The following is a 26225-nucleotide window of genomic DNA, read 5'->3' as shown; positions in this document are numbered from 1 at the left end:
CTGCACACGTTCCATAGCTGTACTCTCTCTGCACACGTTCCATAGCTGTACTCTCTCTGCACACGTTCCATAGCTGTACTCTCTCTGCACACGTTCCATAGCTGTACTCTCTCTGCACACGTTCCATAGCTGTACTCTCTCTGCACACGTTCCATAGCTGTACTCTCTCTGCACACGTTCCATAGCTGTACTCTCTCTGCACACGTTCCATAGCTGTACTCTCTCTGCACACGTTCCATAGCTGTACTCTCTCTGCACACGTTCCATAGCTGTACTCTCTCTGCACACGTTCCATAGCTGTACTCTCTCTGCACACGTTCCATAGCTGTACTCTCTCTGCACACGTTCCATAGCTGTACTCTCTCTGCACACGTTCCATAGCTGTACTCTCTCTGCACACGTTCCATAGCTGTACTCTCTCTGCACTCGTGTTCCATAGCTGTACTCTCTCTGCACTCGTGTTCCATCGCTGTACTCTCTCTGCACACGTGTTCCATCGCTGTACTCTCTCTGCACTCGTGTTCCATCGCTGTACTCTTTCTGCACACGTGTTCCATCGCTGTACTCTTTTTGCACACGTGTTCCATCGCTGTACTTTTTCTGCACACGTGTTCCATCGCTGTACTTTTTCTGCACACGTGTTCCATCGCTGTACTCTCTCTGCACTCGTGTTCCATCGCTGTACTCTTTCTGCACACGTGTTCCATCGCTGTACTCTTTTTGCACACGTGTTCCATCGCTGTACTCTTTTTGCACACGTGTTCCATCGCTGTACTTTTTCTGCACACGTGTTCCATCGCTGTACTTTTTCTGCACACATGTTCCATCGCTGTACTTTTTCTGCACACATGTTCCATCGCTGTACTCTTTCTGCACACATGTTCCATCGCTGTACTTTTTCTGCACACATGTTCCATCGCTGTACTTTTTCTGCACACATGTTCCATCGCTGTACTCTCTCTCTGCACACATGTTCCATCGCTGTACTCTCTCTGCACACATGTTCCATCGCTGTACTCTCTCTGCACACATGTTCCATCGCTGTACTCATCGCATCTTTGCACACATGTTCTATCACCCTATTGCTGCCATGAAGAAAGCTGAGCCTGTGGCTAACAATTAACCCTTCAATTGCCAGGCAGATAAGGTAATCAGTGGGTACTTTTAGTAGTACAATGTAAAGGTGTCTGGCGACTTAGGGATTAACTGGCAGGTATGGGTTTAAGTTTGTGTAGCATCTCAGCTCCCTTCCCTGTACTTCTCTGCCTATACAGAGTGGCCATTAAATCATCTATCTCTCCGTGTATGTGTGTTCCAGGATCGACCCTAGAAATAGTGATCATTGACATCTCTCTCCCTGCTGGGCTATCACAGTGCCCTCTAAACCCCCAGAGAAATCCTTTACCCCAGCCTGCCTGTGTTGTCAGAAATGTATGGAGATAAATGCTTTCAGCTCCATGCTTGCTAACAGCTGTTACTGTTGGGAGGAGGAGCACACTGCCTCTGTGGACAGTTCAGACTAGGCATCTCAGATTGGGCCAGCCACTACAGCCGTAAGGAACTTCAGGAGGGATGTGACAAGACCAGGGTCTGGAGCAATGCAAGGCATAGAAGTCACTGGTCTTGCATACAGGAAGACACAAGGGATTAACCCCTAATTTAAAATAATGCACATGCTGTTTCTCAGAAACTACAGAGTCAAGCAGAAGACAGACTACCTATCCTAGTAATGTAGGAAAGCAGCAATAAAACTATGTAAAGAAGTATATAACTGTTTTTAAAGTTGGAAAACATATAGGGGTCACCAGAAAACTGGTCAGGTGGGTTAACCTCGGGCTCTGTAGGCCGTTCCTGGACTAGGTGTGTCAGTTTGCAAAGCTCCTTTACAATGAAAAGAGCTTATGTAGATTACATCTTCACAGAAATTTTTTTTTTTAAAGGTTTGTGATAATGTCACGCCTACACCTAGCATTGGTCTTCAGGCACTATAGCTCTCACAAAAAGCAGCCTAAAGCAGCCCCCTTTCCTATAAGGTTAGCAGACCTACCTGTACTCGGTTTCCTCAGGTTTTATACACAATATAAGGCCTGGTCACCATGCCAGGGCAGGTGCAAATTAAAGCACAGTGAACAGGTACTTGCGGCTGGCAGACAGGCAGAGTGGTCCATTGGCAGCCCAGGGTCAGGGCAGTAGTCAGGGTCCAACCCATGGTCAACAGGCAGGCTGAGTTCTGATCCGATCCGAGGTCAACAACAACAGAGTCCAAGCAAGCTGGCAGGACAGGGCTAAGATGAAGGTCAAGACATTGGAATAAGGCAGGGAAAGAGGGACCTAACACAAGTATGACCGAGAACTCCACACAGAGGCTGTTTCTAAATCAATCACCCTGCAGGTGGACAGGCAGACAGGGACAATGCAGCTCAACAAAAAAAAAAAAAACAAGATTCTGGAATGAGACCAGCAGCTGTTGTGGAACAGAAGAGTTACATGCTCCTGACAGCAGAGGACGTAGGATACAAAGTACTTGTCTCCTGTAAAGCAGATGTGACCTGATACAGTATGTGTTGATATGCACAGAGAATGCCAGATTCAAAACCAGGTGAAAAAAATATGATTTATTAGAGAAACAGCACAAGTGTCAAGTAATATAAACACAACAATGAATATAAACATCAAAACATGGGAAAAAAAACTATATAAAGGTGAAGTTAAATAGTGGAAGTGAAACCAATGAAAGCAATCATGAGCAAAACTAACTAAGCTACGTACAAACATCAGGATAAAAGGCGTACAACAGGATCAGGTAGAGGAGCAAGAAGTTACAGGTCAGGAAAAAGCCAGAATTGGGAGAAAATACCTGGGAGCAGGTACAAGTAGGCAGGATCAGGGTCAAGATTACAGGAACAGAGCACACAGGGCACATACAGTAGGCAAAACACTGAGGCACTGTGGAAAGCTATAGGAGGGAAAAATACACTCCCAATAACCAGCATCAGGTGTGTACTATTTGGTGGGATCTGCTGGCCACTGGGAGACACCCTCTGGTGGGCACCATGATTACGCCCTTCAGATTGTCTGGATTTCTTTTCTCATTTTGTCTCTCATAGTTGAGGTCTACCTATGATGCCAATTACAGGCCTCTCTCATCTTTTTAAGTGGGAGAACTTGCACAATTGGTGGCTGACTAGATACTTTTTACCCCACTGTATATGTGCACATAAATATGCACACCATCAGGTTAACACATGTACATAAGTATGCACATCACATGCACTGCCAGAAAGCAGACTATTTGAACCTGAACTCTGCACAAGTTCCTTGCCGAGTGGTTTTCAGTGTTGCTTCTGTGATCCTGATCATCATCTTGATCCTGTTATTGACACAGCTTCCACCTTACCTACTTTTAGATTACCCTTGTCTACTTATGTCTGCTGTTTATTTTTGTTACCGACCTTGGCTTGGACTATTGACCATGCTTCTGCCAGTGAATTTATGCCCTGCTGCCCACTCATTGCTAACCTCTGCCTGTTCCTGATTCTGAAACTGCCTACAGCTTGGTGTCTTTCCATTTGGCAGTCACTAGCCCTGGCTTGGGGCCTGACTCCACCTTTAACTGACCTTAGCACATTCATGGTGCACTGCCAGCTGTACTCCTGCTCACCTGATATCAGCTCTCTCATATTCCAGCCCATAACATTAGCATCTTGGCACCTGTGCCTTTTCTTCATTCCTGCATACACAATCTCAACTTCCAGGGGTGCTTGAACAGAAACTGTGCAAGAAACTACCCTCATAATCTCAGGCTCCACATACAAGTATGTGTCAACAGAGTTAAATAGTCTGGAGCACTGTTCACAAAGAGTGCGGTGGTCAGGAGTGGTTATCGCACAGAGCACAAAGTTCAAGAGTAGTTATCACACAGAGCTAAGAGGTTATCAGTGGTTTATCACAGAGTGCATGGGTCAGGGGCGGTTATGGCACAGAATGCAGAGGGTCAGATGTCAAGAGTATGTACCTCACAGAAAGTAGGGGTCAGGAGTGGTTATCCTACAGAGTGCAGTAACTAAGAATATGCAATTCATAAAGTAAAGGGGGGGCAGAGAGTATAGGGGTTAGTTTGTAATCCACAGAGTTCAGGGGACAGCTGCGAAAAACATACAGACTGAAGGGGTCAGTAGTGTATAATGCACATTGTGCAGGGGTTAAGAGTGGTTATTGCACACAGTGCAGGAGTCAGGAGTAGTTATCACACAGAATACAGGGATCAGTAGTGGTTATTGCACAGAGCACATGGGTCAGCTGTGTGTAACACAAATAGTGCATGGGTCAACCGTGGGTAAAGCACAGAGTGCAGAGATCTGGAGTGATTATTGCAGAGGGAAGGATTCAGGAGTAGTTATTGCACAGAATACAGGGGTTAGGATTGTTTATTGCCCAAAGTGCAGTGGTCAGGGGTGTGTAACACACAGAGGTCAAGGACCAGGAATAATTCCCACACTGATTGCAGGGATCTGGATTGCATAACCCACAAAGTGCACATAGTTCAGGGGGCATGAGTGGTTATCCCACAGACTGCAGGTGTCAGGAGTGTTTATTGCATAAATTACAGCGATCAGGAGTTTGTAATGCATAGGCTTCAGGAGTGCATAAAGGAAAACTCATACAATTGAGCACAAAGAGGCTACTCCAGGTGGAAGCAGTTGATCATGAGTTCACCACTGCTGCCTTGTTAATCATTTGCATGATGAAGAGAACTGAAAAGAATAGGCGCTGTGGAAAATGCTCTCAGTCAAGCACCTTAATGAAAGTGCATCTTTATTAAGTGAGATAAAGTAGCAAATACAATAAAATTTGACCAGCTTGAAGTGAACAGTGTGACTCCAAAGGATGGCCTGCCCGCTCTGAAGGGAGCTGAGATCGGAGAATGCTTCTGTCGGCTTTGAATCACGTGGTGTCCGTGTACCAGCGTCCCGGGTGGTGTCAGGAAAGCAGTGTCCAGCGTCGGCTTCAGCTGGCAGTGTATGCAGGGTTACCAAGACTACATGTTTTGCGCAGTTGCACATTGTCAAGTCTCTGGTAACCCTGGCCGATGGCCATTATATAGAAGACTGTGACGATTGCGGCGTCAAAGCCCCAGCCCTTCTCACCAACTTGTGACCGAAGGACTAGCCGATCTAAAACCGCGCTGTCACGTGCGTAACAATGCCACGCTCAGCTGCACCCTGTACAAGGATTTTCCAGCTAATGAACCACAATCTATGTACCTGCAGCCTGAGAGCGATTGTTACTGGGGCAGGTTAATTACGCAATTAACCCTTCACACTGCCACCATCGCCTTTTTGTACAGAGTGGGAAGAAACTCGCCAATATTAGCAGTAACACTATGATGTTTGAATAATTGTCTGTATACCACTGTCACCGCAGGCAGAGATATATAGAGGTTTTAAAAACACAATAGTGCTCTTCAAAGACAGGGATTCATAGTTTGCATTAAAGAGCTTTAGAAAGAGTTCAACACTTTTCAGATAATAGGATTTATTACTAAAAAGGTCAAAAGGGTGCAATAAAAATATTTACAGAAAAAGATGTAGATGCTTCTTTTAGAGTTTCATAATCGTCGTCCTGCCCTTCTGGCATTTCGACAAACTCATCCAGGGCCTTGCCTCGTAGCCCTGGTGTCAGGTACTGAGCCCATTGTGCTTGGGGCAGATGGTACTGACAGCAAGTTTTTTCAAATGATAGTAAATACATGTCAATGTCACTATCTTTTTCCATCACTGGAAACTTGGCTGCTGTGCCCATGGCCAGAGAGGTGTCCCTGTGTTGTAGGGACCCGAGGTTCTGAGCCTGTCGCTGCTGCTGGAGCCTAACCATCTCCAGCTCGTGCCGACGATCAGCTTCTCTCTCAGCCTGGCGTTCCACAGCTTCTCTGTTAGCCTGGTGTTCAAGGAACCGCAGGTATTCCATAGTCTCCTTGATGCATTCCATGGCTTCCTGCATCTGAGGAGAGTCTCTGCTGGTTACAGGCACTCTGGTGCTGGCTCGCTCGGGCGGTGGTGTGAAGATAACATTCGGTGATACTCCATTGTCAGTCTCTGTATGCCCATCCTTTAAGGCCGTCTCTGAGCCACTGGGATCGGAGGTAGCGGGAACTCCATTCATGGTCAAGTTCCCCCGAGTTCTGTTCTGCTCGGCTATCATGCTCCCGTAGGTCACGAATCAAATCTTCACGAGTTTTGTGACTGACGTCAATTCCTCGTGAGGTACATTCAGTACTCAAATCACTTTAGCCCATTTTCTTGTATTCTGCTGAACCAGGCATAATTGCAAGCAAAGGTAGAATAGAAAGCAGAAAAAGGAAGGAGCTGTTGCTATATGTCTCTCTCTCTCTCTCTCTCTCTCTCTCTCTCTCTGTGTGTGTATATATATATATATATATATATATATATATAAAATATTCAGTGCAGAGCTAAGTCCTAACAATGCACTGAAGCTCTGATTCAAACTATCCCACGTACGCTGCCAGCCAATATGTGACGATCGCGGTGTCAGACTCCCAGCCCTTCTCACCAACTTGTGACCGAAGGACTAGCCAATCTAAAAACCACGCTTCACGTGCGTAACAATGCCACGCTCAGCTGCACCCTGTACAAAGATTTTCCAGCTAATGGACCACAATTGATGTACCTGCAGCCTGAGAGCGATTGTTACTGGGTCAGGTTAATTACGCAATTAACCCTTCACACTGCCACCACCGCCTTTTTGTACAGAGTAGGAGGAAACTCGCCAATATTAGCAATAACACTATGATGTTTGAATAATCATCTGTATACCACTGTCACCGCAGGCAGAGATATATAGAGGTTTTAAAAACACACAATAGCGCTCTTCAGAGACAGGGATTCTTAGTTTGCATCAAAGAGCTTTAGAAACAGTTCAACACTTTTCAGATTAATAGGATTTATTACTAAAAAGCTCAAAAGGGTGCAATAAAAATATTTACAGAAAAAGATGTAGCCAATATATATATACAGTGGGGATCGAAAGTTTGGGCACCCCAGCTACAAATTTGTATTAATGTGCATAAAGAAGCCAAGGAAAGATGGAAAAATCTCCAAAAGGCATCAAATTACAGATTAGACATTCTTATAATATGTCAACAAAAGTTAGATTTTATTTCCATCATTTACACTTTCAAAATAACAGAAAACAAAAAAATGGCATCTGCAAAAGTTTGGGCACCCTGCAGAGTTAATATCTTGTACTGCCCCCTTTGGCAAGTATCACAGCTTGTAAACGCTTTTTGTAGCCAGCCAAGAGTCTTTCAATTCTTGTTTGAGGTATCTTTGCCCATTCTTCCTTACAAAAGTCTTCCAGTTCTTTGAGATTTCTGGGCTGTCTGTCACGCACTGCTCTTTTAAGGTCTATCCATAGATTTTCAATTATGTTGAGGTCAGGAGATTGTGAAGGCCATGGCAAAACCTTCAGTTTACACCTCTTGATGTAATCCCCCATGGATTTCGAGGTGTGTTTAGGATCATTATCCATTTGTAGAAGCCATCCTCTCTTTAACTTCAGCTTTTTCACAGATGGCATCAAGTTACCATCCAAAATTTGCTGAAATTTTATTGAATCCATTTTTCCTTCTACTCGTGAGATGTTCCCTGTGCCACTGGCTGCAACACAACCCCAAAGCATGATTGATCCAACCCCATGCTTAACAGTTGGACAGAGGTTCTTTTCATTAAATTCTGTGACCCTTCTTCTCCAAATGTACCTTTGCTCATTCCGGCCAAAAAGTTCAATTTTAACCTCATCGGTCCACAGAACTTGTTTCCAAAATGCATCAGGCTTGTCTATATGTTCATTTGCAAAGTTCAAACGATGATTTTTGTGGTGAGGACTAGAGATGAGCGAATCGAAGTAGGCGAAGTGGAATTCGTTTCGAATATTAGGAAAATTTCGATTCGCGTCGAATCCGAAAATAAGCAGACTTCGGATGCGCGAATCGAAATTTTTCCTAAAATGGCGGCGACATGTGCGGCGACGGAGCGGGGATGTCTGGGAAGGCGCGCAGACAAGGCGCGCTGACCCATAATGCATTCATTCATGACATGTGATCGCATTAGCCAATCAGCAGCCAGCCAACCAGCACAGTGTAATGGTCGAGCTATAAATGGCGGCCATTTTAGAATTCTCCATTTGCCTCCAGTCATTCAACAGAGGCAGACCTGGCTGTATTCAGGGAGAGAGTTAGGGACAGAGAAACGTTACTTAGGGACACAGAAACGTTAGTTAGGGCCACAGAATCGTTACTTAGGGCCACAGAAACGTTACTTAGGGCCACAGAAACGTTAATTAGGGCCACAGAATTGTTAGTTAGGGCCACAGAAACGTTACTTAGGGACACAGAATTGTTATTCAGGGACAGACAGAATTGTTACTGAGGGATACAGAATTGTTACTGAGGGCCACAGAATCGTTACTTAGGGCCACAGAAACGTTACTTAGGGCCACAGAATTGTTACTTAGGGACAGACACAGAATTGTTACTGAGGGCCACAGATTTGTTACTGAGGGCCACAGAATCGTTACTTAGGCCACAGAAACGTTACTTAGGGCCACAGAAACGTTACTTAGGGCCACAGAATTGTTACTTAGGGACAGACACAGAATTGTTATTGAGGGACACAGAATTGTTACTGAGGGCCACAGAACCGTTACTTAGGGCCACAGAAACGTTACTTAGGGCCACAGAATTGTTACTTAGGGACAGACACAGAATTTGTTACTGAGGGACACAGATTTCTTACTGAGGGCCACAGAAACGTTACTTAGGGCCACAGAAACGTTACTTAGGGCCACAGAAACGTTACTTAGGGCCACAGAAACGTTACTTAGGGCCACAGAATTGTTACTTAGGGACAGACACAGAATTGTTACTGAGGGACACAGAATTGTTACTGAGGGCCACAGAACCGTTACTTAGGGCCACAGAAACGTTACTTAGGGACACAGAATTGTTACTCAGGGACAGACACAAAATTGTTACTGAGGGATACAGAATTGTTACTGAGGGACACAGAAGCGTTACTTAGGGCCACAGAAACGTTACTTAGGGCCACAGAATTGTTACTTAGGGACAGACACAGAATTGTTACTGAGGGACACAGATTTGTTACTGAGGGCCACAGAAACGTTACTTAGGGCCACAGAAACGTTACTTAGGGCCACAGAATCGTTACTTAGGGCCACAGAAACGTTACTTAGGGCCACAGAATTGTTACTCAGGGACAGACACAGAATTGTTACTGAGGGATACAGAATTGTTACTGAGGGACACAGAACCGTTACTTAGGGACACAGAACCGTTACTTAGGGCCACAGAAACTTACTTAGGGCCACAGAATTGTTACTTAGGGACAGACACAGAATTGTTACTGAGGGACACAGAATTGTTACTGAGGGCCTCAGAACCGTTACTTAGGGCCACAGAAACATTACTTGGGACACAGAAACGTTACTTAGGGACACAGAATTGTTACTCAGGGACAGACACAGAATTGTTACTGAGGGATACAGAATTGTTACTGAGGGACACAGAAACCGTTACTTAGGGACACAGAAACGTTACTTAGGGCCACAGAACGTTACTTAGGGCCACAGAATTGTTACTTAGGGACAGACACAGAATTGTTACTGAGGACACAGAATTGTTACTGAGGCCACAGAACCGTTACTTAGGGCCACAGAAACGTTACTTAGGGACACAGAATTGTTACTCAGGGACAGACACAGAATTGTTACTGAGGGATACAGAATTGTTACTGAGGGACACAGAACCGTTACTTAGGGCCACAGAAACGTTACTTAGGGCCACAGAAACGTTACATAGGGCTACAGAAACGTTACTTAGGGCCACAGAAACGTTACTTAGGGCTACAGAAACGTTACTTAGGGCCACAGAATCGTTACTTAGGGCCACAGAATCGTTACTTAGGGACACAGAAACGTTACTTAGGGACACAGAATTGTTACTCAGGGACAGACACAGAATTGTTACTGAGGGACACAGAATTGTTACTGAGGGCCACAGAACTGTTACTGAGGGCCACAGAACTGTTACTTAGGGCCACAGAAACGTTACTTAGGGCCACAGAAACGTTACTTAGGGCCACAGAAACGTTACTTAGGGCTACAGAAACATTACTTAGGGCCACAGAATCGTTACTTAGGGCCACAGAAACGTTACTTAGGGCCACAGAAACGTTACTTAGGGACACAGAATTGTTACTCAGGGACAGACACAGAATTGTTACTGAGGGACACAGATTTGTTACTGAGGGCCACAGAACCGTTACTTAGGGCCACAGAAACGTTACTTAGGGACACAGAATTGTTACTCAGGGACAGACACAGAATTGTTACTCAGGGACAGACACAGAATTGTTACTGAGGGACACAGAATTGTTACTGAGGGACACAGAATTGTTACTGAGGGACACAGAATTGTTACTGAGGGACACAGAATTGTTACTGAGGGACACAGAATTGTTACTGAGGGACATAGAATTGTTACTCAGGGACAGACACAGAATTGTTACTGAGGGACACAGAATTGTTACTGAGGGCCACAGAACTGTTACTTAGGGCCACAGAAACGTTACTCAGGGACACAGAATTGTTACTCAGGGACAGACACAGAATTGTTACTCAGGGACAGACACAGAATTGTTACTGAGGGACACAGAATTGTTACTGAGGGACACAGAATTGTTACTCAGGGACAGACACAGAATTGTTACTCAGGGACAGACACAGAATTGTTACTGAGGGACACAGAATTGTTACTGAGGGCCACAGAACTGTTACTTAGGGCCACAGAAACGTTACTCAGGGACACAGAATTGTTACTCAGGGACAGACACAGAATTGTTACTGAGGGACACAGAATTGTTACTGAGGGACACAGAATTGTTACTGAGGGACACAGAATTGTTACTCAGGAAGAGACACAGAATTGTTACTGAGGGACACAGAATTGTTACTGAGGGCCACAGAACTGTTACTTAGGGCCACAGAAACGTTACTCAGGGACACAGAATTGTTACTCAGGGACAGACACAGAATTGTTACTCAGGGACAGACACAGAATTGTTACTGAGGGACACAGAATTGTTACTGAGGGACACAGAATTGTTACTGAGGGCCACAGAATTGTTACTGAGGGCCACAGAACTGTTACTTAGGGCCACAGAAACGTTACTCAGGGACACAGAATTGTTACTCAGGGACAGACACAGAATTGTTACTCAGGGACACAGAATCGTTTAATTAAAGAGTATGTCAGACAACATGCAGAGGAGTGGCAGAGGAGGCAATGTTTTAGGAGCGAGCAGACGTGGCAGCAGAGGAAGGGGTCGAGGCAGCACTATTCGCAGCCAGAGGCCAGTGCTCCCGGTGTCATCCAGCGGTCGTGTCTCCACCGACAACCCTGCCGTCATCGATTGGTTGGCTCGGTCGTCTTCCTCTTCCCAGGTCACCTCTGACACCTACAGCCAACGGTCGGTGGGTACGTCAGACACAACCGTTAGTTGGCATGGCCCGGGAGCAAGCCCACTGAAATCATGTGTACTCTACCTGCCCCTGTCCTTTGGTGTTCCCTCACCAAGCGAAGTATCGCATGCTGTGGGCTCAGCCCCACTGTACAGTGAGGAAGAGCTAACAGAGGGCGGTCAGGAACGGGGGGAGACATCCGCCTCTTCAGCAGCCAGGCGAAGAAGTAGTGGCGAGGAGAGTGGCTCGGTAGCCGGTCTAGAGACAGGTCTGTCTCCTGACCCACACGCAGCCGAGGGGGCTAGTAGTGAGGCGGAGACCCTAATTGATGATGATGAGGCTGATCGCACTTGGCAGCCTCGTCGTCATCAGGCTATTGCTTCCGCATCATCAGGAGAAGAGGGTGGCAGCTTGGCAGCGAGCAAAACAGTCGGTGGGTTGCCCAGGAGGCAGCAGGGTCGCAGCAGTGTCAGTGGAGGCAAACGGCCACGGAGTACAGCACCAGCTCCACTGCAGCCTACCACCATGGCCAGTAGTGGTGCCGGTGTGCACGGAGGAAGCAGCAGTCAGCCAGTGAGGAGTATCGGGGGCAAAGTTTCCTACTCGGCGGTGTGGCAATTTTTTGTCAAGCCGCCCGAGGAAGTAAACTTAGCCGTATGTCGACTATGTGGCCAGAAAGTCAAGCGTGGCCAGGGGGCCCATGTTGGGACTACAGCGTTGCGTCAGCATATGCAGCGTCGCCATTTGGTGGCCTGGGAAAACCGTGATAAAGATACGGCGGTTCTGCCTGCCCCAGCCCCCGCTCCATCACCCGCTCCGTTACTTGCTCCGTCACCCGACGTCAATCGCCCTCTATCAGCCAGTCAAGGCTCCAACACCTCTGCTGAGGGGAGTTGTCGCTCGTTGGCATCTTCCGCTCGTTCAGATGCTCCTTCTCCTGCTACTCCTCTTCACGGATTCCGTCAGCAGTCTTTCTTGGAATCCGTTTCCAAGAGACAACAGTTTGCGAGCACGCACCCGACGGTGCAGAAGCTGAACGTCCTCCTGTCCAAGTTGCTGCTGCCAGGCTCGTAATCTGTCATGCGCCCCTGTACCGCCTCCTCATGCTGCTGCCAGGTCCAGAGTGTGTCATGGGCCCCCGTACCGACTCCTCATGCTGCTGCCAGGCCCGTAATCTGTCATGGGCCCCTGTACCGCCTCCTCATGCTGCTGCCAGGTCCAGAGTGTGTCATGGGTCCCTGTACGGCCTCCCATTGCTGCTGCCAGGCCCGTAATCTGCCATGGGCCCCCGTACCTACTCCTCATGCTGCTGCCAGGCCCGTAATCTGTCATGGGCCCCTGTACCGCCTCCTCATGCTGCTGCCAGGTCCAGAGTGTGTCATGGGTCCCTGTACGGCCTCCCATTGCTGCTGTCTCCATCGCCACACTCTGCCATGTGCCACTTTCAGGTCTCCTCACACTGCTGGTGGTTTCCATTTTTGTCATAGGGTGCTGTATGGCCTCCCATTGCTGCTGCCTCCACCGCCACACTGTGGCTCCACACTCTGGTTTTGGCCCCGTGACTGCCCAAATGAGTGAAGTGTGCGGTGATTCTAAGATCGACGGCACTCATCTGCATGTCATACTGACTGTCAGTATTATTTCTCTTCCCCAGCAGACTCCAAGGGCATTTAAATTAAAGGTACAGTGTTCTGCACTAATATAAAGGCTCTCTGAAGCCTAGAAACACCCTTTTATAAGTTAAATTCGCAGCGAATATATTCGACTCGAATCAAAATTTTTCCACTAATTCGCCGAATCAGTCGAATCGAATTTTTGAATACTTCGCTCATCTCTAGTGAGGACGTAGAAGAGGTTTTCTTCTGATGACTCTTCCATGAGTACAGTATTTGTACAAGTATCTCTTTATAGTGGAATAGTGTACCACAACTCCAGTGTCTGCCAGATCTTTCTGGAGGGATCGTGCAGTCAAACGTGGGTTTTGAATTGTTTTTCTCACAATCCTGCGAGCTGTTCTGTCTGATATTTTTCTTGGTCTTCCAGATCTTGCTTTAACTTTCACTGTTCCTGATGACTGCCATTTCTTAATTACATTCCGAACAGAGGATATTGACATCTGAAAACGCTTTGCTATCTTCTTATAGCCTTCTCCAGCTTTGTGAGCGTCAACTATTTTCAGTTTCAGTTTTCTAGACAACTGCTTAGAAGAACCCATGGTGCTGATTGTTGGGGCAAGGTCAGATGAGTCTGGGCATTTAAAACCTTTGAGATTGACATCACCTGGTCTTCCCAGACAATGATTGAGAACAATCCATGACACTGGCAGGTCCCAGCTTTGCAAAGGGGGCAGTGCATGCTATAAATTCTGCAGGGTGCCCAAACTTTTGCAGACGCCATTTTTTTGTTTTCTGTTATTTTGAAAGTGTAAATGATGGAAATAAAATCTAACTTTTGTTGACATATTATAAGAATGTCTAATCTGTAATTTGATGCCTTTTGGAGATTTTTCCATCTTTCCTTGGCTTCTTTATGCACATTAATACAAATTTGTAGCTGGGGTGCCCAAACATTTGATCCCCACTGTATATGTATATATATATATATATATATATATATATATATATATAAATACAGAGAGCAATAACACAGCAAAGAGATAACAGAAAGACATTTTAGAGAGGTAGAGTACTTGCCAAAAGTCCTGGGTTAAGCAGATCAAGTTTCAGAGCAAAAGGGATGTCATCTCCCAAGTTGGAGACCCAAGCTATAACCAAAATCACTCGCAGTTTATATCATGATCAATAACCTACCCTAGGTGCATGTAGCAGCCTAGCCACTAGTAAATGTAATAAGCAGAATCATCTGCTGAACGTCTAGATATTAAATATGACATACCTGCTTGGGACGGTTAAGGAAATATCGTTTTCTGCTCTCCTGTAGATTTCAACTAGGGGATGTAAGATATCAGACCACTTGCCTTAAACTGAGCTAACCGATTATATGCTTGGTTTTTTTGTAATTATTTCCCAGCTCCAGATATAAAATTATATGGAAAAGTGGGTCTTTAAATGTGAGTCTGTTTTACAGCTAGCTGGAATGTCTTTGAAGCCCAGTGAAGGACTGGTTTCTCTCAGATTGAGAAGCTAACAGACACCCGGGCACCAGCTAATTTGGGATTTATAACCATAAGCTGTGCCTGATTGCCTGTGCACTCCTGAACCCTAGAGCACAGGGACGACATGTCACTCAACAGAAAGGGAGGGGTGAATTGCAGGGGGAGAGATACAAGATGGAGGATCCTTAGCAAGATGGATGACCGCGTCCATCTCTTTGTGCACAATTGTTGCAAAGACCATTAGAGGGAAGGCTGGCTGAGTGTAATTAGCAGGGGATGGGCTGTCAATCAGAGCGGACAGCGATGTAATTTTTAACTTCGAGTTCTCCCACAAGAACATTTTCCTTTTATTATTTTATTGTTTTATTATTACATTTAGAGATGAGCGAAGAAATGAAAAATTCGATTCGACTGATTCGGCGAATTCGTGGACAATATTCGATTCGAGTCGAATAAATTCGCTGTGAATTTAACTTAAAAAAGGGTGTTTCTAGGCTTCAGAGAGACTTAATATTAGTGCAGAACACTGTACCTTTAATTTAAATGCCCTTGGAGTCTGCTGGGGAAGAGAAATAATACTGTCTGTCAGTATGACATGCAGATGAGTGCCGTCGATCTTAGAATCACTGCACACTTCACTCCTTTGGCCAGTCACGGGGCCAAAACCAGTGTTTGGAGCCACAGTGTGGCGGTGGAGGCAGCAGCAATGGGAGGCCATACAGCAACCTATGACAAAATGGAAACCAGCAGGAGCGTGAGGAGACCTGAAAGTGGCACATGGCAGAGTGGGAGCAATGGGAGGCGGTACAGGGACCCAGGTCACACTGTGGGCCCAGCAGCAGCGTGACCAGGCGGTACGGGGGCCCATGGCCGATATGGGGCTTGGTGGCACCTATGGAAGGCCTGTAATCTGCCAGCAACCTATGACAAAATGGACAACCGCAGGAGTGTGAGGAGATTTCAAAGTGGCACATGGCAGAGTGGAAGCAATGGGAGGCCGTACAGGGACCCAGGTCACACTGTGGGCTCAGCAGCAGCGTGACCAGGAGGTACGGGGGCCCATGGTCGATATGGGGCCTGGCGGCACCTATGGAAGGCCGCTAATCTGCCAGCAACCTATGACAAAATGGAAAACCGCAGGAGTGTAAGGAGACCTCAAAGTGGCACATGGCAGAGTGGAAGCAATGGGAGGCCGTACAGGGACCCAGGTCACACTGTGGGACCAGCAGCAGCGTGACCAGGAGGTACGGGGGCCCATGGCCGATATGGGGCCTGGCGGCACCTATGGAAGGCCGCTAATCTGCCAGCAACCTATGACAAAATGGAAAACCGCAGGAGTGTAAGGAGACCTCAAAGTGGCACATGGCAGAGTGGAAGCAATGGGAGGCCGTACAGGGACCCAGGTCACACTGTGGGACCAGCAGCAGCGTGACCAGGAGGTACGGGGGCCCATGGCCGATATGGGGCCTGGCGTAACCTATGGAAGGCCGCTAATCTGCCAGCACCCTATGACAAAATGGAACCCTGGGCTGGGGCAGGCAGAACCGCCGTATCTTTATCACGTTTTTCACAGGCCACCGAATGGCGACGCTGCATATGCTGACGCAACGCTGTAGTCCCAACATGGGCCCCCTGGCCACGCTTGACTTTCTGGCCACATAGTCGACATACGGCTACGTTTACTTCCTCGGGCGGCTTGACGAAAACTTGCCACACCGCCGAGTAGGAAACTTTGCACCCGCTACTCCTCACTGGCTGACTGCTACTTCCTCCTTGCACACCGGCACCACTACTGGCTGTGGTGGTAGGCTGCAGTGGAGCTGCTGCTCTACTCCGTGGCCGTTTGCCTCCACTGACACAGCTGCGACCCTGCTGCCTCCTGGCAGCAGCAATGGGAGGCCGTACAGGGACCCAGGTCACACTGTGGGCCCAGCAGCAGCGTGACCAGGCGGTACGGGGGCCCATGGCCGATATGGGGCCTGGCGGCACCTATGGGAGGCCGCTAATCTGCCAGCAACCTATGACAAAATGGACAACCGCAGGAGTGTGAGGAGATTTCAAAGAGGTACATGGCAGAGTGGAAGCAATGGGAGGCCGTACAGGGACCCAGGTCACACTGTGGGACCAGCATCAGCGTGAACAGGCGGTACGGGGGCCCATGGCCGATTTGACCTCATTCATCCCATAGTCCTGCCGACTCACGAATAGCGTGGCCTCCTCAAAGGGCCTGAGCAAGCGCAGGTGTCACACATGAGCTGACAATGGCTGACATCTAAGTTACACAGGGAGTACCTTTATCCGCTTTTAACATCAGGAAATCTGTGATGGCCTTTAGCTGTTCGTAAAGGCGGTCTAACATATGTAGGGTTGAATTACACCTTGTTGCAACGTCACAGCATGAGGAGTCGGTACGGGGGCCCATGGCAGATTACATGTCTGGCAGCAGCAATGGGAGGCCCGTAATCTGCCAGCACCCTATGTCAAAAAATTCAACACACCAGCAGTGTGAGGAGACCTGAAAGTGGCACATGGCAGAGTGTGGCGATGGAGACAGCAGCAATGGGAGGCCGTACAGGGACCCATGAGAGACTCTGGACCTAGCAGCAGCATGAGGAGGCGGTATATAGGGGCCTATGGCAGATTAGGGGCCTGGCAGCAGCTATGGGAGGCCCGTAATCTGCCTGCACCCTATGTCAAAAAATTTAACACACCAGCAGTGTGAAGAGACCTGAAAGTGGCACATGGCAGCAGAGTGTGGCGATGGAGACAGCAGCAATGGGAGGCCGTACAGGGACCCATGAGAGACTCTGGACTTGGCAGCAGCATGAGGAGGCGGTATATAGGGGCCTATGGCAGATTAGGGGCCTGGCAGCAGCTATGTGAGGCCCGTAATCTGCCTGCACCCTATGTCAAAAAATTTAACACACCAGCAGTGTGAAGAGACCTGAAAGTGGCACATGGCAGCAGAGTGTGGCAATGGAGACAGCAGCAATGGGAGGCCGTACAGGGACCCATGAGAGACTCTGGACTTGGCAGCAGCATGAGGAGGCGGTATATAGGGGCCCATGGCAGATTAGGGGCCTGGCAGCAGCTATGTGAGGCCCGTTATCTTGCAGCACCCTATGTCAAAAAATTAAACACACCAGCAGTGTGAAGAGACCTGAAAGTGGCACATGGCAGCAGAGTGTGGCGATGGAGACAGCAGCAATGGGAGGCCGTACAGGGACCCATGAGAGACTCTGGACTTGGCAGCAGCATGAGGAGGCGGTATATAGGGGCCCATGGCAGATTAGGGGCCTGGCAGCAGCTATGTGAGGCCCGTAATCTGCCTGCACCCTATGTCAAAAAATTAAACACACCAGCAGTGTGAAGAGACCTGAAAGTGGCACATGGCAGCAGAGTGTGGCGATGGAGACAGCAGCAATGGGAGGCCGTACAGGGACCCATGAGAGACTCTAGACTTGGCAGCAGCATGAGGAGGCGGTATATAGGGGCCCATGGCAGATTAGGGGCCTGGCAGCAGCTATGTGAGGCCCGTAATCTGCCTGCACCCTATGTCAAAAAATTTAACACACCAGCAGTGTGAAGAGACCTGAAAGTGGCACATGGCAGAGTGTGGCGATGGAGACAGCAGCAATGGGAGGCCGTACAGGGACCCATGAGAGACTCTGGACTTGGCAGCAGCATGAGGAGGCGGTATATAGGGGCCCATGGCAGATTAGGGGCCTGGCAGCAGCTATGTGAGGCCCGTAATCTGCCTGCACCCTATGTCAAAAAATTAAACACACCAGCAGTGTGAAGAGACCTGAAAGTGGCACATGGCAGCAGAGTGTGGCGATGGAGACAGCAGCAATGGGAGGCCGTACAGGGACCCATGAGAGACTCTGGACTTGGCAGCAGCATGAGGAGGCGGTATATAGGGGCCTATGGCAGATTAGGGGCCTGGCAGCAGCTATGTGAGGCCCGTAATCTGCCTGCACCCTATGTCAAAAAATTTAACACACCAGCAGTGTGAAGAGACCTGAAAGTGGCACATGGCAGCAGAGTGTGGCGATGGAGACAGCAGCAATGGGAGGCCGTACAGGGACCCATGAGAGACTCTGGACTTGGCAGCAGCATGAGGAGGCGGTATATAGGGGCCCATGGCAGATTAGGGGCCTGGCAGCAGCTATGTGAGGCCCGTTATCTTGCAGCACCCTATGTCAAAAAATTAAACACACCAGCAGTGTGAAGAGACCTGAAAGTGGCACATGGCAGCAGAGTGTGGCGATGGAGACAGCAGCAATGGGAGGCCGTACAGGGACCCATGAGAGACTCTAGACTTGGCAGCAGCATGAGGAGGCGGTATATAGGGGCCCATGGCAGATTAGGGGCCTGGCAGCAGCTATGTGAGGCCCGTAATCTGCCTGCACCCTATGTCAAAAAATTAAACACACCAGCAGTGTGAAGAGACCTGAAAGTGGCACATGGCAGCAGAGTGTGGCAATGGAGACAGCAGCAATGGGAGGCCGTACAGGGACCCATGAGAGACTCTGGACTTGGCAGCAGCATGAGGAGGCGGTATATAGGGGCCCATGGCAGATTAGGGGCCTGGCAGCAGCTATGTGAGGCCCGTAATCTGCCTGCACCCTATGTCAAAAAATTAAACACACCAGCAGTGTGAAGAGACCTGAAAGTGGCACATGGCAGCAGAGTGTGGCGATGGAGACAGCAGCAATGGGAGGCCGTACAGGGACCCATGAGAGACTCTGGACTTGGCAGCAGCATGAGGAGGCGGTATATAGGGGCCTATGGCAGATTAGGGGCCTGGCAGCAGCTATGTGAGGCCCGTAATCTGCCTGCACCCTATGTCAAAAAATTTAACACACCAGCAGTGTGAAGAGACCTGAAAGTGGCACATGGCAGCAGAGTGTGGCGATGGAGACAGCAGCAATGGGAGGCCGTACAGGGACCCATGAGAGACTCTAGACTTGGCAGCAGCATGAGGAGGCGGTATATAGGGGCCCATGGCAGATTAGGGGCCTGGCAGCAGCTATGTGAGGCCCGTAATCTGCCTGCACCCTATGTCAAAAAATTTAACACACCAGCAGTGTGAAGAGACCTGAAAGTGGCACATGGCAGCAGAGTGTGGCGATGGAGACAGCAGCAATGGGAGGCCGTACAGGGACCCATGAGAGACTCTGGACTTGGCAGCAGCATGAGGAGGCGGTATATAGGGGCCCATGGCAGATTAGGGGCCTGGCAGCAGCTATGTGAGGCCCGTAATCTGCCTGCACCCTATGTCAAAAAATTTAACACACCAGCAGTGTGAAGAGACCTGAAAGTGGCACATGGCAGCAGAGTGTGGCGATGGAGACAGCAGCAATGGGAGGCCGTACAGGGACCCATGAGAGACTCTGGACTTGGCAGCAGCATGAGGAGGCGGTATATAGGGGCCTATGGCAGATTAGGGGCCTGGCAGCAGCTATGTGAGGCCCGTAATCTGCCTGCACCCTATGTCAAAAAATTTAACACACCAGCAGTGTGAAGAGACCTGAAAGTGGCACATGGCAGCAGAGTGTGGCGATGGAGACAGCAGCAATGGGAGGCCGTACAGGGACCCATGAGAGACTCTGGACTTGGCAGCAGCATGAGGAGGCGGTATATAGGGGCCCATGGCAGATTAGGGGCCTGGCAGCAGCTATGTGAGGCCCGTTATCTTGCAGCACCCTATGTCAAAAAATTAAACACACCAGCAGTGTGAAGAGACCTGAAAGTGGCACATGGCAGCAGAGTGTGGCGATGGAGACAGCAGCAATGGGAGGCCGTACAGGGACCCATGAGAGACTCTAGACTTGGCAGCAGCATGAGGAGGCGGTATATAGGGGCCCATGGCAGATTAGGGGCCTGGCAGCAGCTATGTGAGGCCCGTAATCTGCCTGCACCCTATGTCAAAAAATTTAACACACCAGCAGTGTGAAGAGACCTGAAAGTGGCACATGGCAGCAGAGTGTGGCGATGGAGACAGCAGCAATGGGAGGCCGTACAGGGACCCATGAGAGACTCTAGACTTGGCAGCAGCATGAGGAGGCGGTATATAGGGGCCCATGGCAGATTAGGGGCCTGGCAGCAGCTATGTGAGGCCCGTAATCTGCCTGCACCCTATGTCAAAAAATTAAACACACCAGCAGTGTGAAGAGACCTGAAAGTGGCACATGGCAGCAGAGTGTGGCGATGGAGACAGCAGCAATGGGAGGCCGTACAGGGACCCATGAGAGACTCTGGACTTGGCAGCAGCATGAGGAGGCGGTATATAGGGGCCCATGGCAGATTAGGGGCCTGGCAGCAGCTATGTGAGGCCCGTAATCTGCCTGCACCCTATGTCAAAAAATTAAACACACCAGCAGTGTGAAGAGACCTGAAAGTGGCACATGGCAGCAGAGTGTGGCGATGGAGACAGCAGCAATGGGAGGCCGTACAGGGACCCATGAGAGACTCTAGACTTGGCAGCAGCATGAGGAGGCGGTATATAGGGGCCCATGGCAGATTAGGGGCCTGGCAGCAGCTATGTGAGGCCCGTAATCTGCCTGCACCCTATGTCAAAAAATTAAACACACCAGCAGTGTGAAGAGACCTGAAAGTGGCACATGGCAGCAGAGTGTGGCGATGGAGACAGCAGCAATGGGAGGCCGTACAGGGACCCATGAGAGACTCTGGACCTAGCAGCAGCATGAGGAGGCGGTATATAGGGGCCTATGGCAGATTAGGGGCCTGGCAGCAGCTATAGGAGGCCCGTAATCTGCCAGCACCCTATGTCAAAAAATTAAACACACCAGCAGTGTGAGGAGACCTGAAAGTGGCACATGTTTGAGGCATGATTCATGGCGGATTTAGTCAGTTGTGTCAGGAACTGGTGGTTTGAAATCCAGACTAATCCACGCCTGATTCATTTTCACAAACGTGAGTCTCTCCACACTTTGGGTGGACAGTCGTGTCCTCCGCGGAGTTACAATACCTCCTGCCGCACTAAACACGCGCTCCGATGCCACGCTACTGGCCGGGCATGACAGCCTTTCAAGGGCAAATTCAGCTAGTTGGGGCCAAAGGTCAAGTTTCGTTGCCCAGTAGTCAAGGGGATTGTCTACCTCGGTTGGCAGGGTGCTGTCCAAGTAGGCCCAAGCCTGTTGTTTGAGCTCCTGCTCCAGGTCCACCTGATGCTGCTGCTGCTGCTGCGGCTGGTTAGTAGTTTCCTCACTGCGCTGGTGAAGAAAGCTACTCATCATCGACTGCAGACTGAGGCAGCCGCTGCTGGTGGAGCTGCCACTGCTCCTACCACCCCACCCCTCCCCTGCTGCCATGCCAGCGGAACGCGAGCGCACAGGGCCCACAGTGTCTGAGGATGGACGTTGGCGCACAAAGGCAGAGACCAACTGACTACATAGGTGGTTTTTATAGTACGTAATTTTGGCCTCCCTCTCAGCAGGTGTGAAAAAGGCCACCATTTTGGACCGGTAGCGAGGGTCCAACAAGGTGGACAGCCAAAAGTCATCCCTCTGTCTGATGGTTATTATTCGGCTGTCGCTACGCAAGCAACCGAGCATGCTATGGGCCATTTGTGCCAAGGAATGCGAGGGACTCCCTGCCTCCATCTCCACAGCATACTGCCACGGTGCGTCTGGGTCCTCTGTCTCCTCCTCCTCCTCCTCTACCAGATGCTCCTGCTCCTCCACTCCTGTCCGCTGAGTGGAAAAACCACCCATTTCACTCAATAATTCCTGAGCACAAATGTCCTCCTCTACCTCCTCCTCTTCTTCCTGTCCTGCCCCCACAGGGGTCATGTGGCGTTGAGATCTGTGCGCCACGTCTACCGCACCCTGACCAGCCATTGTTAACAGCATTTGTTCCAGGACGTGCAACAGAGGAATGACGTCGTTCATCCCATAGTCCTGCCGACTCACGAATAGCGTGGCCTCCTCAAAGGGCCTGAGCAAGCGGCAGGTGTCACGCATGAGCTGCCAATGGCTGACATCTAAGTTACACAGGGGAGTACCTTTATCCGCTTGTAACATCAGGAAATCGGTGATGGCCTTTCGCTGCTCGTAAAGGCGGTCTAACATGTGTAGGGTTGAATTCCACCTTGTTGCAACGTCGCAGATCAGGCGATGCTGTGGAATTCCGTTCTGCCGCTGCAGCTCAATGAGGGTGTTCTTTGCGGTGTAGGAATGGCTGAAATGCATGCACAGTTTACGTGACATTTTAAGGATGTCTTGCAGTGGGATGGTGGATTTTAGGAACCGCTTGACAACCAGATTGAACACGTGAGCCATGCATGGCGCATGGCACAACCTTCCTTGACGCAGAGCAGACACCATGTTCTTTCCGTTGTCAGTCAACATGGTTCCGATTTTTAGTTTGCGCGGAGACAGCCATCTGTCGATTTCTCTGTTCATTACACTCAGCAGTTCCTCCCCTGTGTGACTACGTTCGCCAAGGCATACCAGGTGCAGCACAGCGTGACACCGTTGCGCCCTGCACATGTGATATGCCGGTCGGGTAATGGGACTTGGCACGGGGGTGGCGGCTGAGGACACGGCGGAAAAAGAGGTGGTAGAGGCGGACATGCTTGCTGGACCAAGGACGTGCAAACGTGGAGGCAAAAGCGTCGTGACCTGTCCAAGTTGCTGGTGCGGCTGTGCCGGCACCACGTTCACCCAGTGGGCCGTAAATGACATGTACTGTCCCTGACCGTAGTTACAGCTCCACACGTCGGCGCTGCCGTGCACTTTGGCAGAGACCGACATGCTCAAAGACTGGCCCACCATCTCTTCTACATGTGAATGCAGGGCTGGCACTGCCTTTTGGGCAAAGAAATGACGGCTTGGCACTCTCCACCGCGGCGCGGCACAAGCCATCATTTCTCGGAAAGGTGCTGAGTCCACCAGTTGGAAAGGGAGGGACTGCAGCACCAGCAACTTGGACAGGAGGACGTTCAGCTTTTGCACCGTCGGGTGCGTGCTCGCAAACTGTTGTCTCTTGGATACGGATTCCAAGAAAGACTGTTGACGGAATCCGAGAAGAGGAGTAGCAGGAGAAGGAGCATCTGAACGAGCGGAAGATGCCAACGAGCGACAACTCCCCTCAGCAGAGGTGTTGGAGCCTTGACTGGCTGATAGAGGGCGATTGACGACGTCGGGTGACGGAGCAAGTAACGGAGCGGGTGATGGAGCGGGGGCTGGGGCAGGCAGAACCGCCGTATGTTTATCACGGTTTTCCCAGGCCACCGAATGGTGACGCTGCATATGCTGACGCAACGCTGTAGTCCCAACATGGGCCCCCTGGCCACGCTTGCATTTCTGGCCACATAGTCGACATACGGCTACGTTTACTTCCTCGGGCGGCTTGAGGAAAAATTGCCACACCACCGAGTAGGAAACTTTGCCCCCGCTACTCTTCACTGGCTGACTGCTACTTCCTCCGTGCGCACCGGCACCACTACTGGCCGTGGTGGTAGGCTGCAGTGGAGCTGGTGCTCTACTCCGTGGACGTTTGGCTCCACTGACACTGATGCGACCCTGCTGCTGTCTCCTGGGCAACCCACCGACTGTTTTGCTCGCTGCCAAGCTGCCACCCTCTTCTCCTGATGATGCGGAAGAAATTGCCTGATGACGACGAGGCTGCCAAGTGCGATCAACCTCCTCATCATCAAGTAGGGTCTCCGCCTCACTACTAGCCCCCTCGGCTGCGTCTGGGTCAGGAGACAGACCTGTCTCTAGACCGGCTACCGAGCCACTCTCCTCGCCAGTACTTGTTCGCTTGGCTGCTGAAAAGGCCGATGTCTCCCCCCGTTCCTGACCGCCCTCTGTTAGCTCTTCCTCACTGTACAGTGGGGCTGAGCCCACAGCATGCGATACTTCGCTTGGTGAGGGAACAGCAAAGGACAGGGGCAGGTAGAGGACACGTGATTTCAGTGGGCTTGCTCCCGGGCCATGCCAACTAACGGTTGTGTCTGACGTACCCACCGACCGTTGGCTGTAGGTGTCAGAGGTGACCTGGGAAGAGGAAGACGACCGAGCCAACCAATCAATGACGGCAGGGTTGTCGGTGGAGACACGACCGCTGGATGACACCGGGAGCACTGGCCTCTGGCTGCGAATACTGCTGCCTCGACCCCTTCCTCTGCTGCCACGTCTGCTCGCTCCTAAAACATTGCCTCCTCTGCCACTCCTCTGCATGTTGTCTGACATACTATTTAATTCAACGATTAGGTGTCCCTGAGTAACAATTCTCTGGCACTCAGTAACAATTCTGTCTGTCCCTGAGTATGAATTCTGTGGCCCTGAGTAACAATTCTGTGTCTGTGCGAGTAACAATTCTGTGTCTGTGCGAGTAACAATTCTGTGTCTGTGCAAGTAACAATTTTGTGTCTGTGCGAGTAACAATTCTCTGGCACTCAGTAACAATTCTGTCTGTCCCTGAGTAACAATTCTCTGGCACTCAGTAACAATTCTGTCTGTCCCTGAGTAACAATTCTCTGGCACTCAGTAACAATTCTGTCTGTCCCTGAGTAACAATTCTCTGGCACTCAGTAACAATTCTGTGTCTGTGCGAGTAACAATTCTGTGTCTGTGCAAGTAACAATTTTGTGTCTGTGCGAGTAACAATTCTCTGGCACTCAGTAACAATTCTGTCTGTCCCTGAGTAACAATTCTCTGGCACTCAGTAACAATTCTGTCTGTCCCTGAGTAACAATTCTCTGGCACTCAGTAACAATTCTGTCTGTCCCTGAGTATGAATTCTGTGGCCCTGAGTAACAATTCTGTGTCTGTGCGAGTAACAATTCTGTGTCTGTGCAAGTAACAATTTTGTGTCTGTGCGAGTAACAATTCTCTGGCACTCAGTAACAATTCTGTCTGTCCCTGAGTAACAATTCTCTGGCACTCAGTAACAATTCTGTCTGTCCCTGAGTAACAATTCTCTGGCACTCAGTAACAATTCTGTCTGTCCCTGAGTAACAATTCTCTGGCACTCAGTAACAATTCTGTCTGTCCCTGAGTAACAATTCTCTGGCACTCAGTAACAATTCTGTCTGTCCCTGAGTATGAATTCTGTGGCCCTGAGTAACAATTCTGTTTCTGTGCGAGTAACAATTCTGTGTCTGTGCAAGTAACAATTTTGTGTCTGTGCGAGTAACAATTCTCTGGCACTCAGTAACAATTCTGTCTGTCCCTGAGTAACAATTCTCTGGCACTCAGTAACAATTCTGTCTGTCCCTGAGTAACAATTCTCTGGCACTCAGTAACAATTCTGTCTGTCCCTGAGTATGAATTCTGTGGCCCTGAGTAACAATTCTGTGTCTGTGCGAGTAACAATTCTGTGTCTGTGCAAGTAACAATTTTGTGTCTGTGCGAGTAACAATTCTCTGGCACTCAGTAACAATTCTGTCTGTCCCTGAGTAACAATTCTCTGGCACTCAGTAACAATTCTGTCTGTCCCTAAGTAACAATTCTCTGGCACTCAGTAACAATTCTGTCTGTCCCTGAGTATGAATTCTGTGGCCCTGAGTAACAATTCTGTG

Source organism: Staurois parvus, unplaced genomic scaffold (genome assembly GCF_062004578.1).
Source record: "Staurois parvus isolate SC_StPar_1 unplaced genomic scaffold, SC_StPar_1.0 ptg000185l, whole genome shotgun sequence".
NCBI lineage: Eukaryota > Metazoa > Chordata > Amphibia > Anura > Ranidae > Staurois > Staurois parvus.
This window is presented reverse-complemented; position numbering follows the sequence as displayed.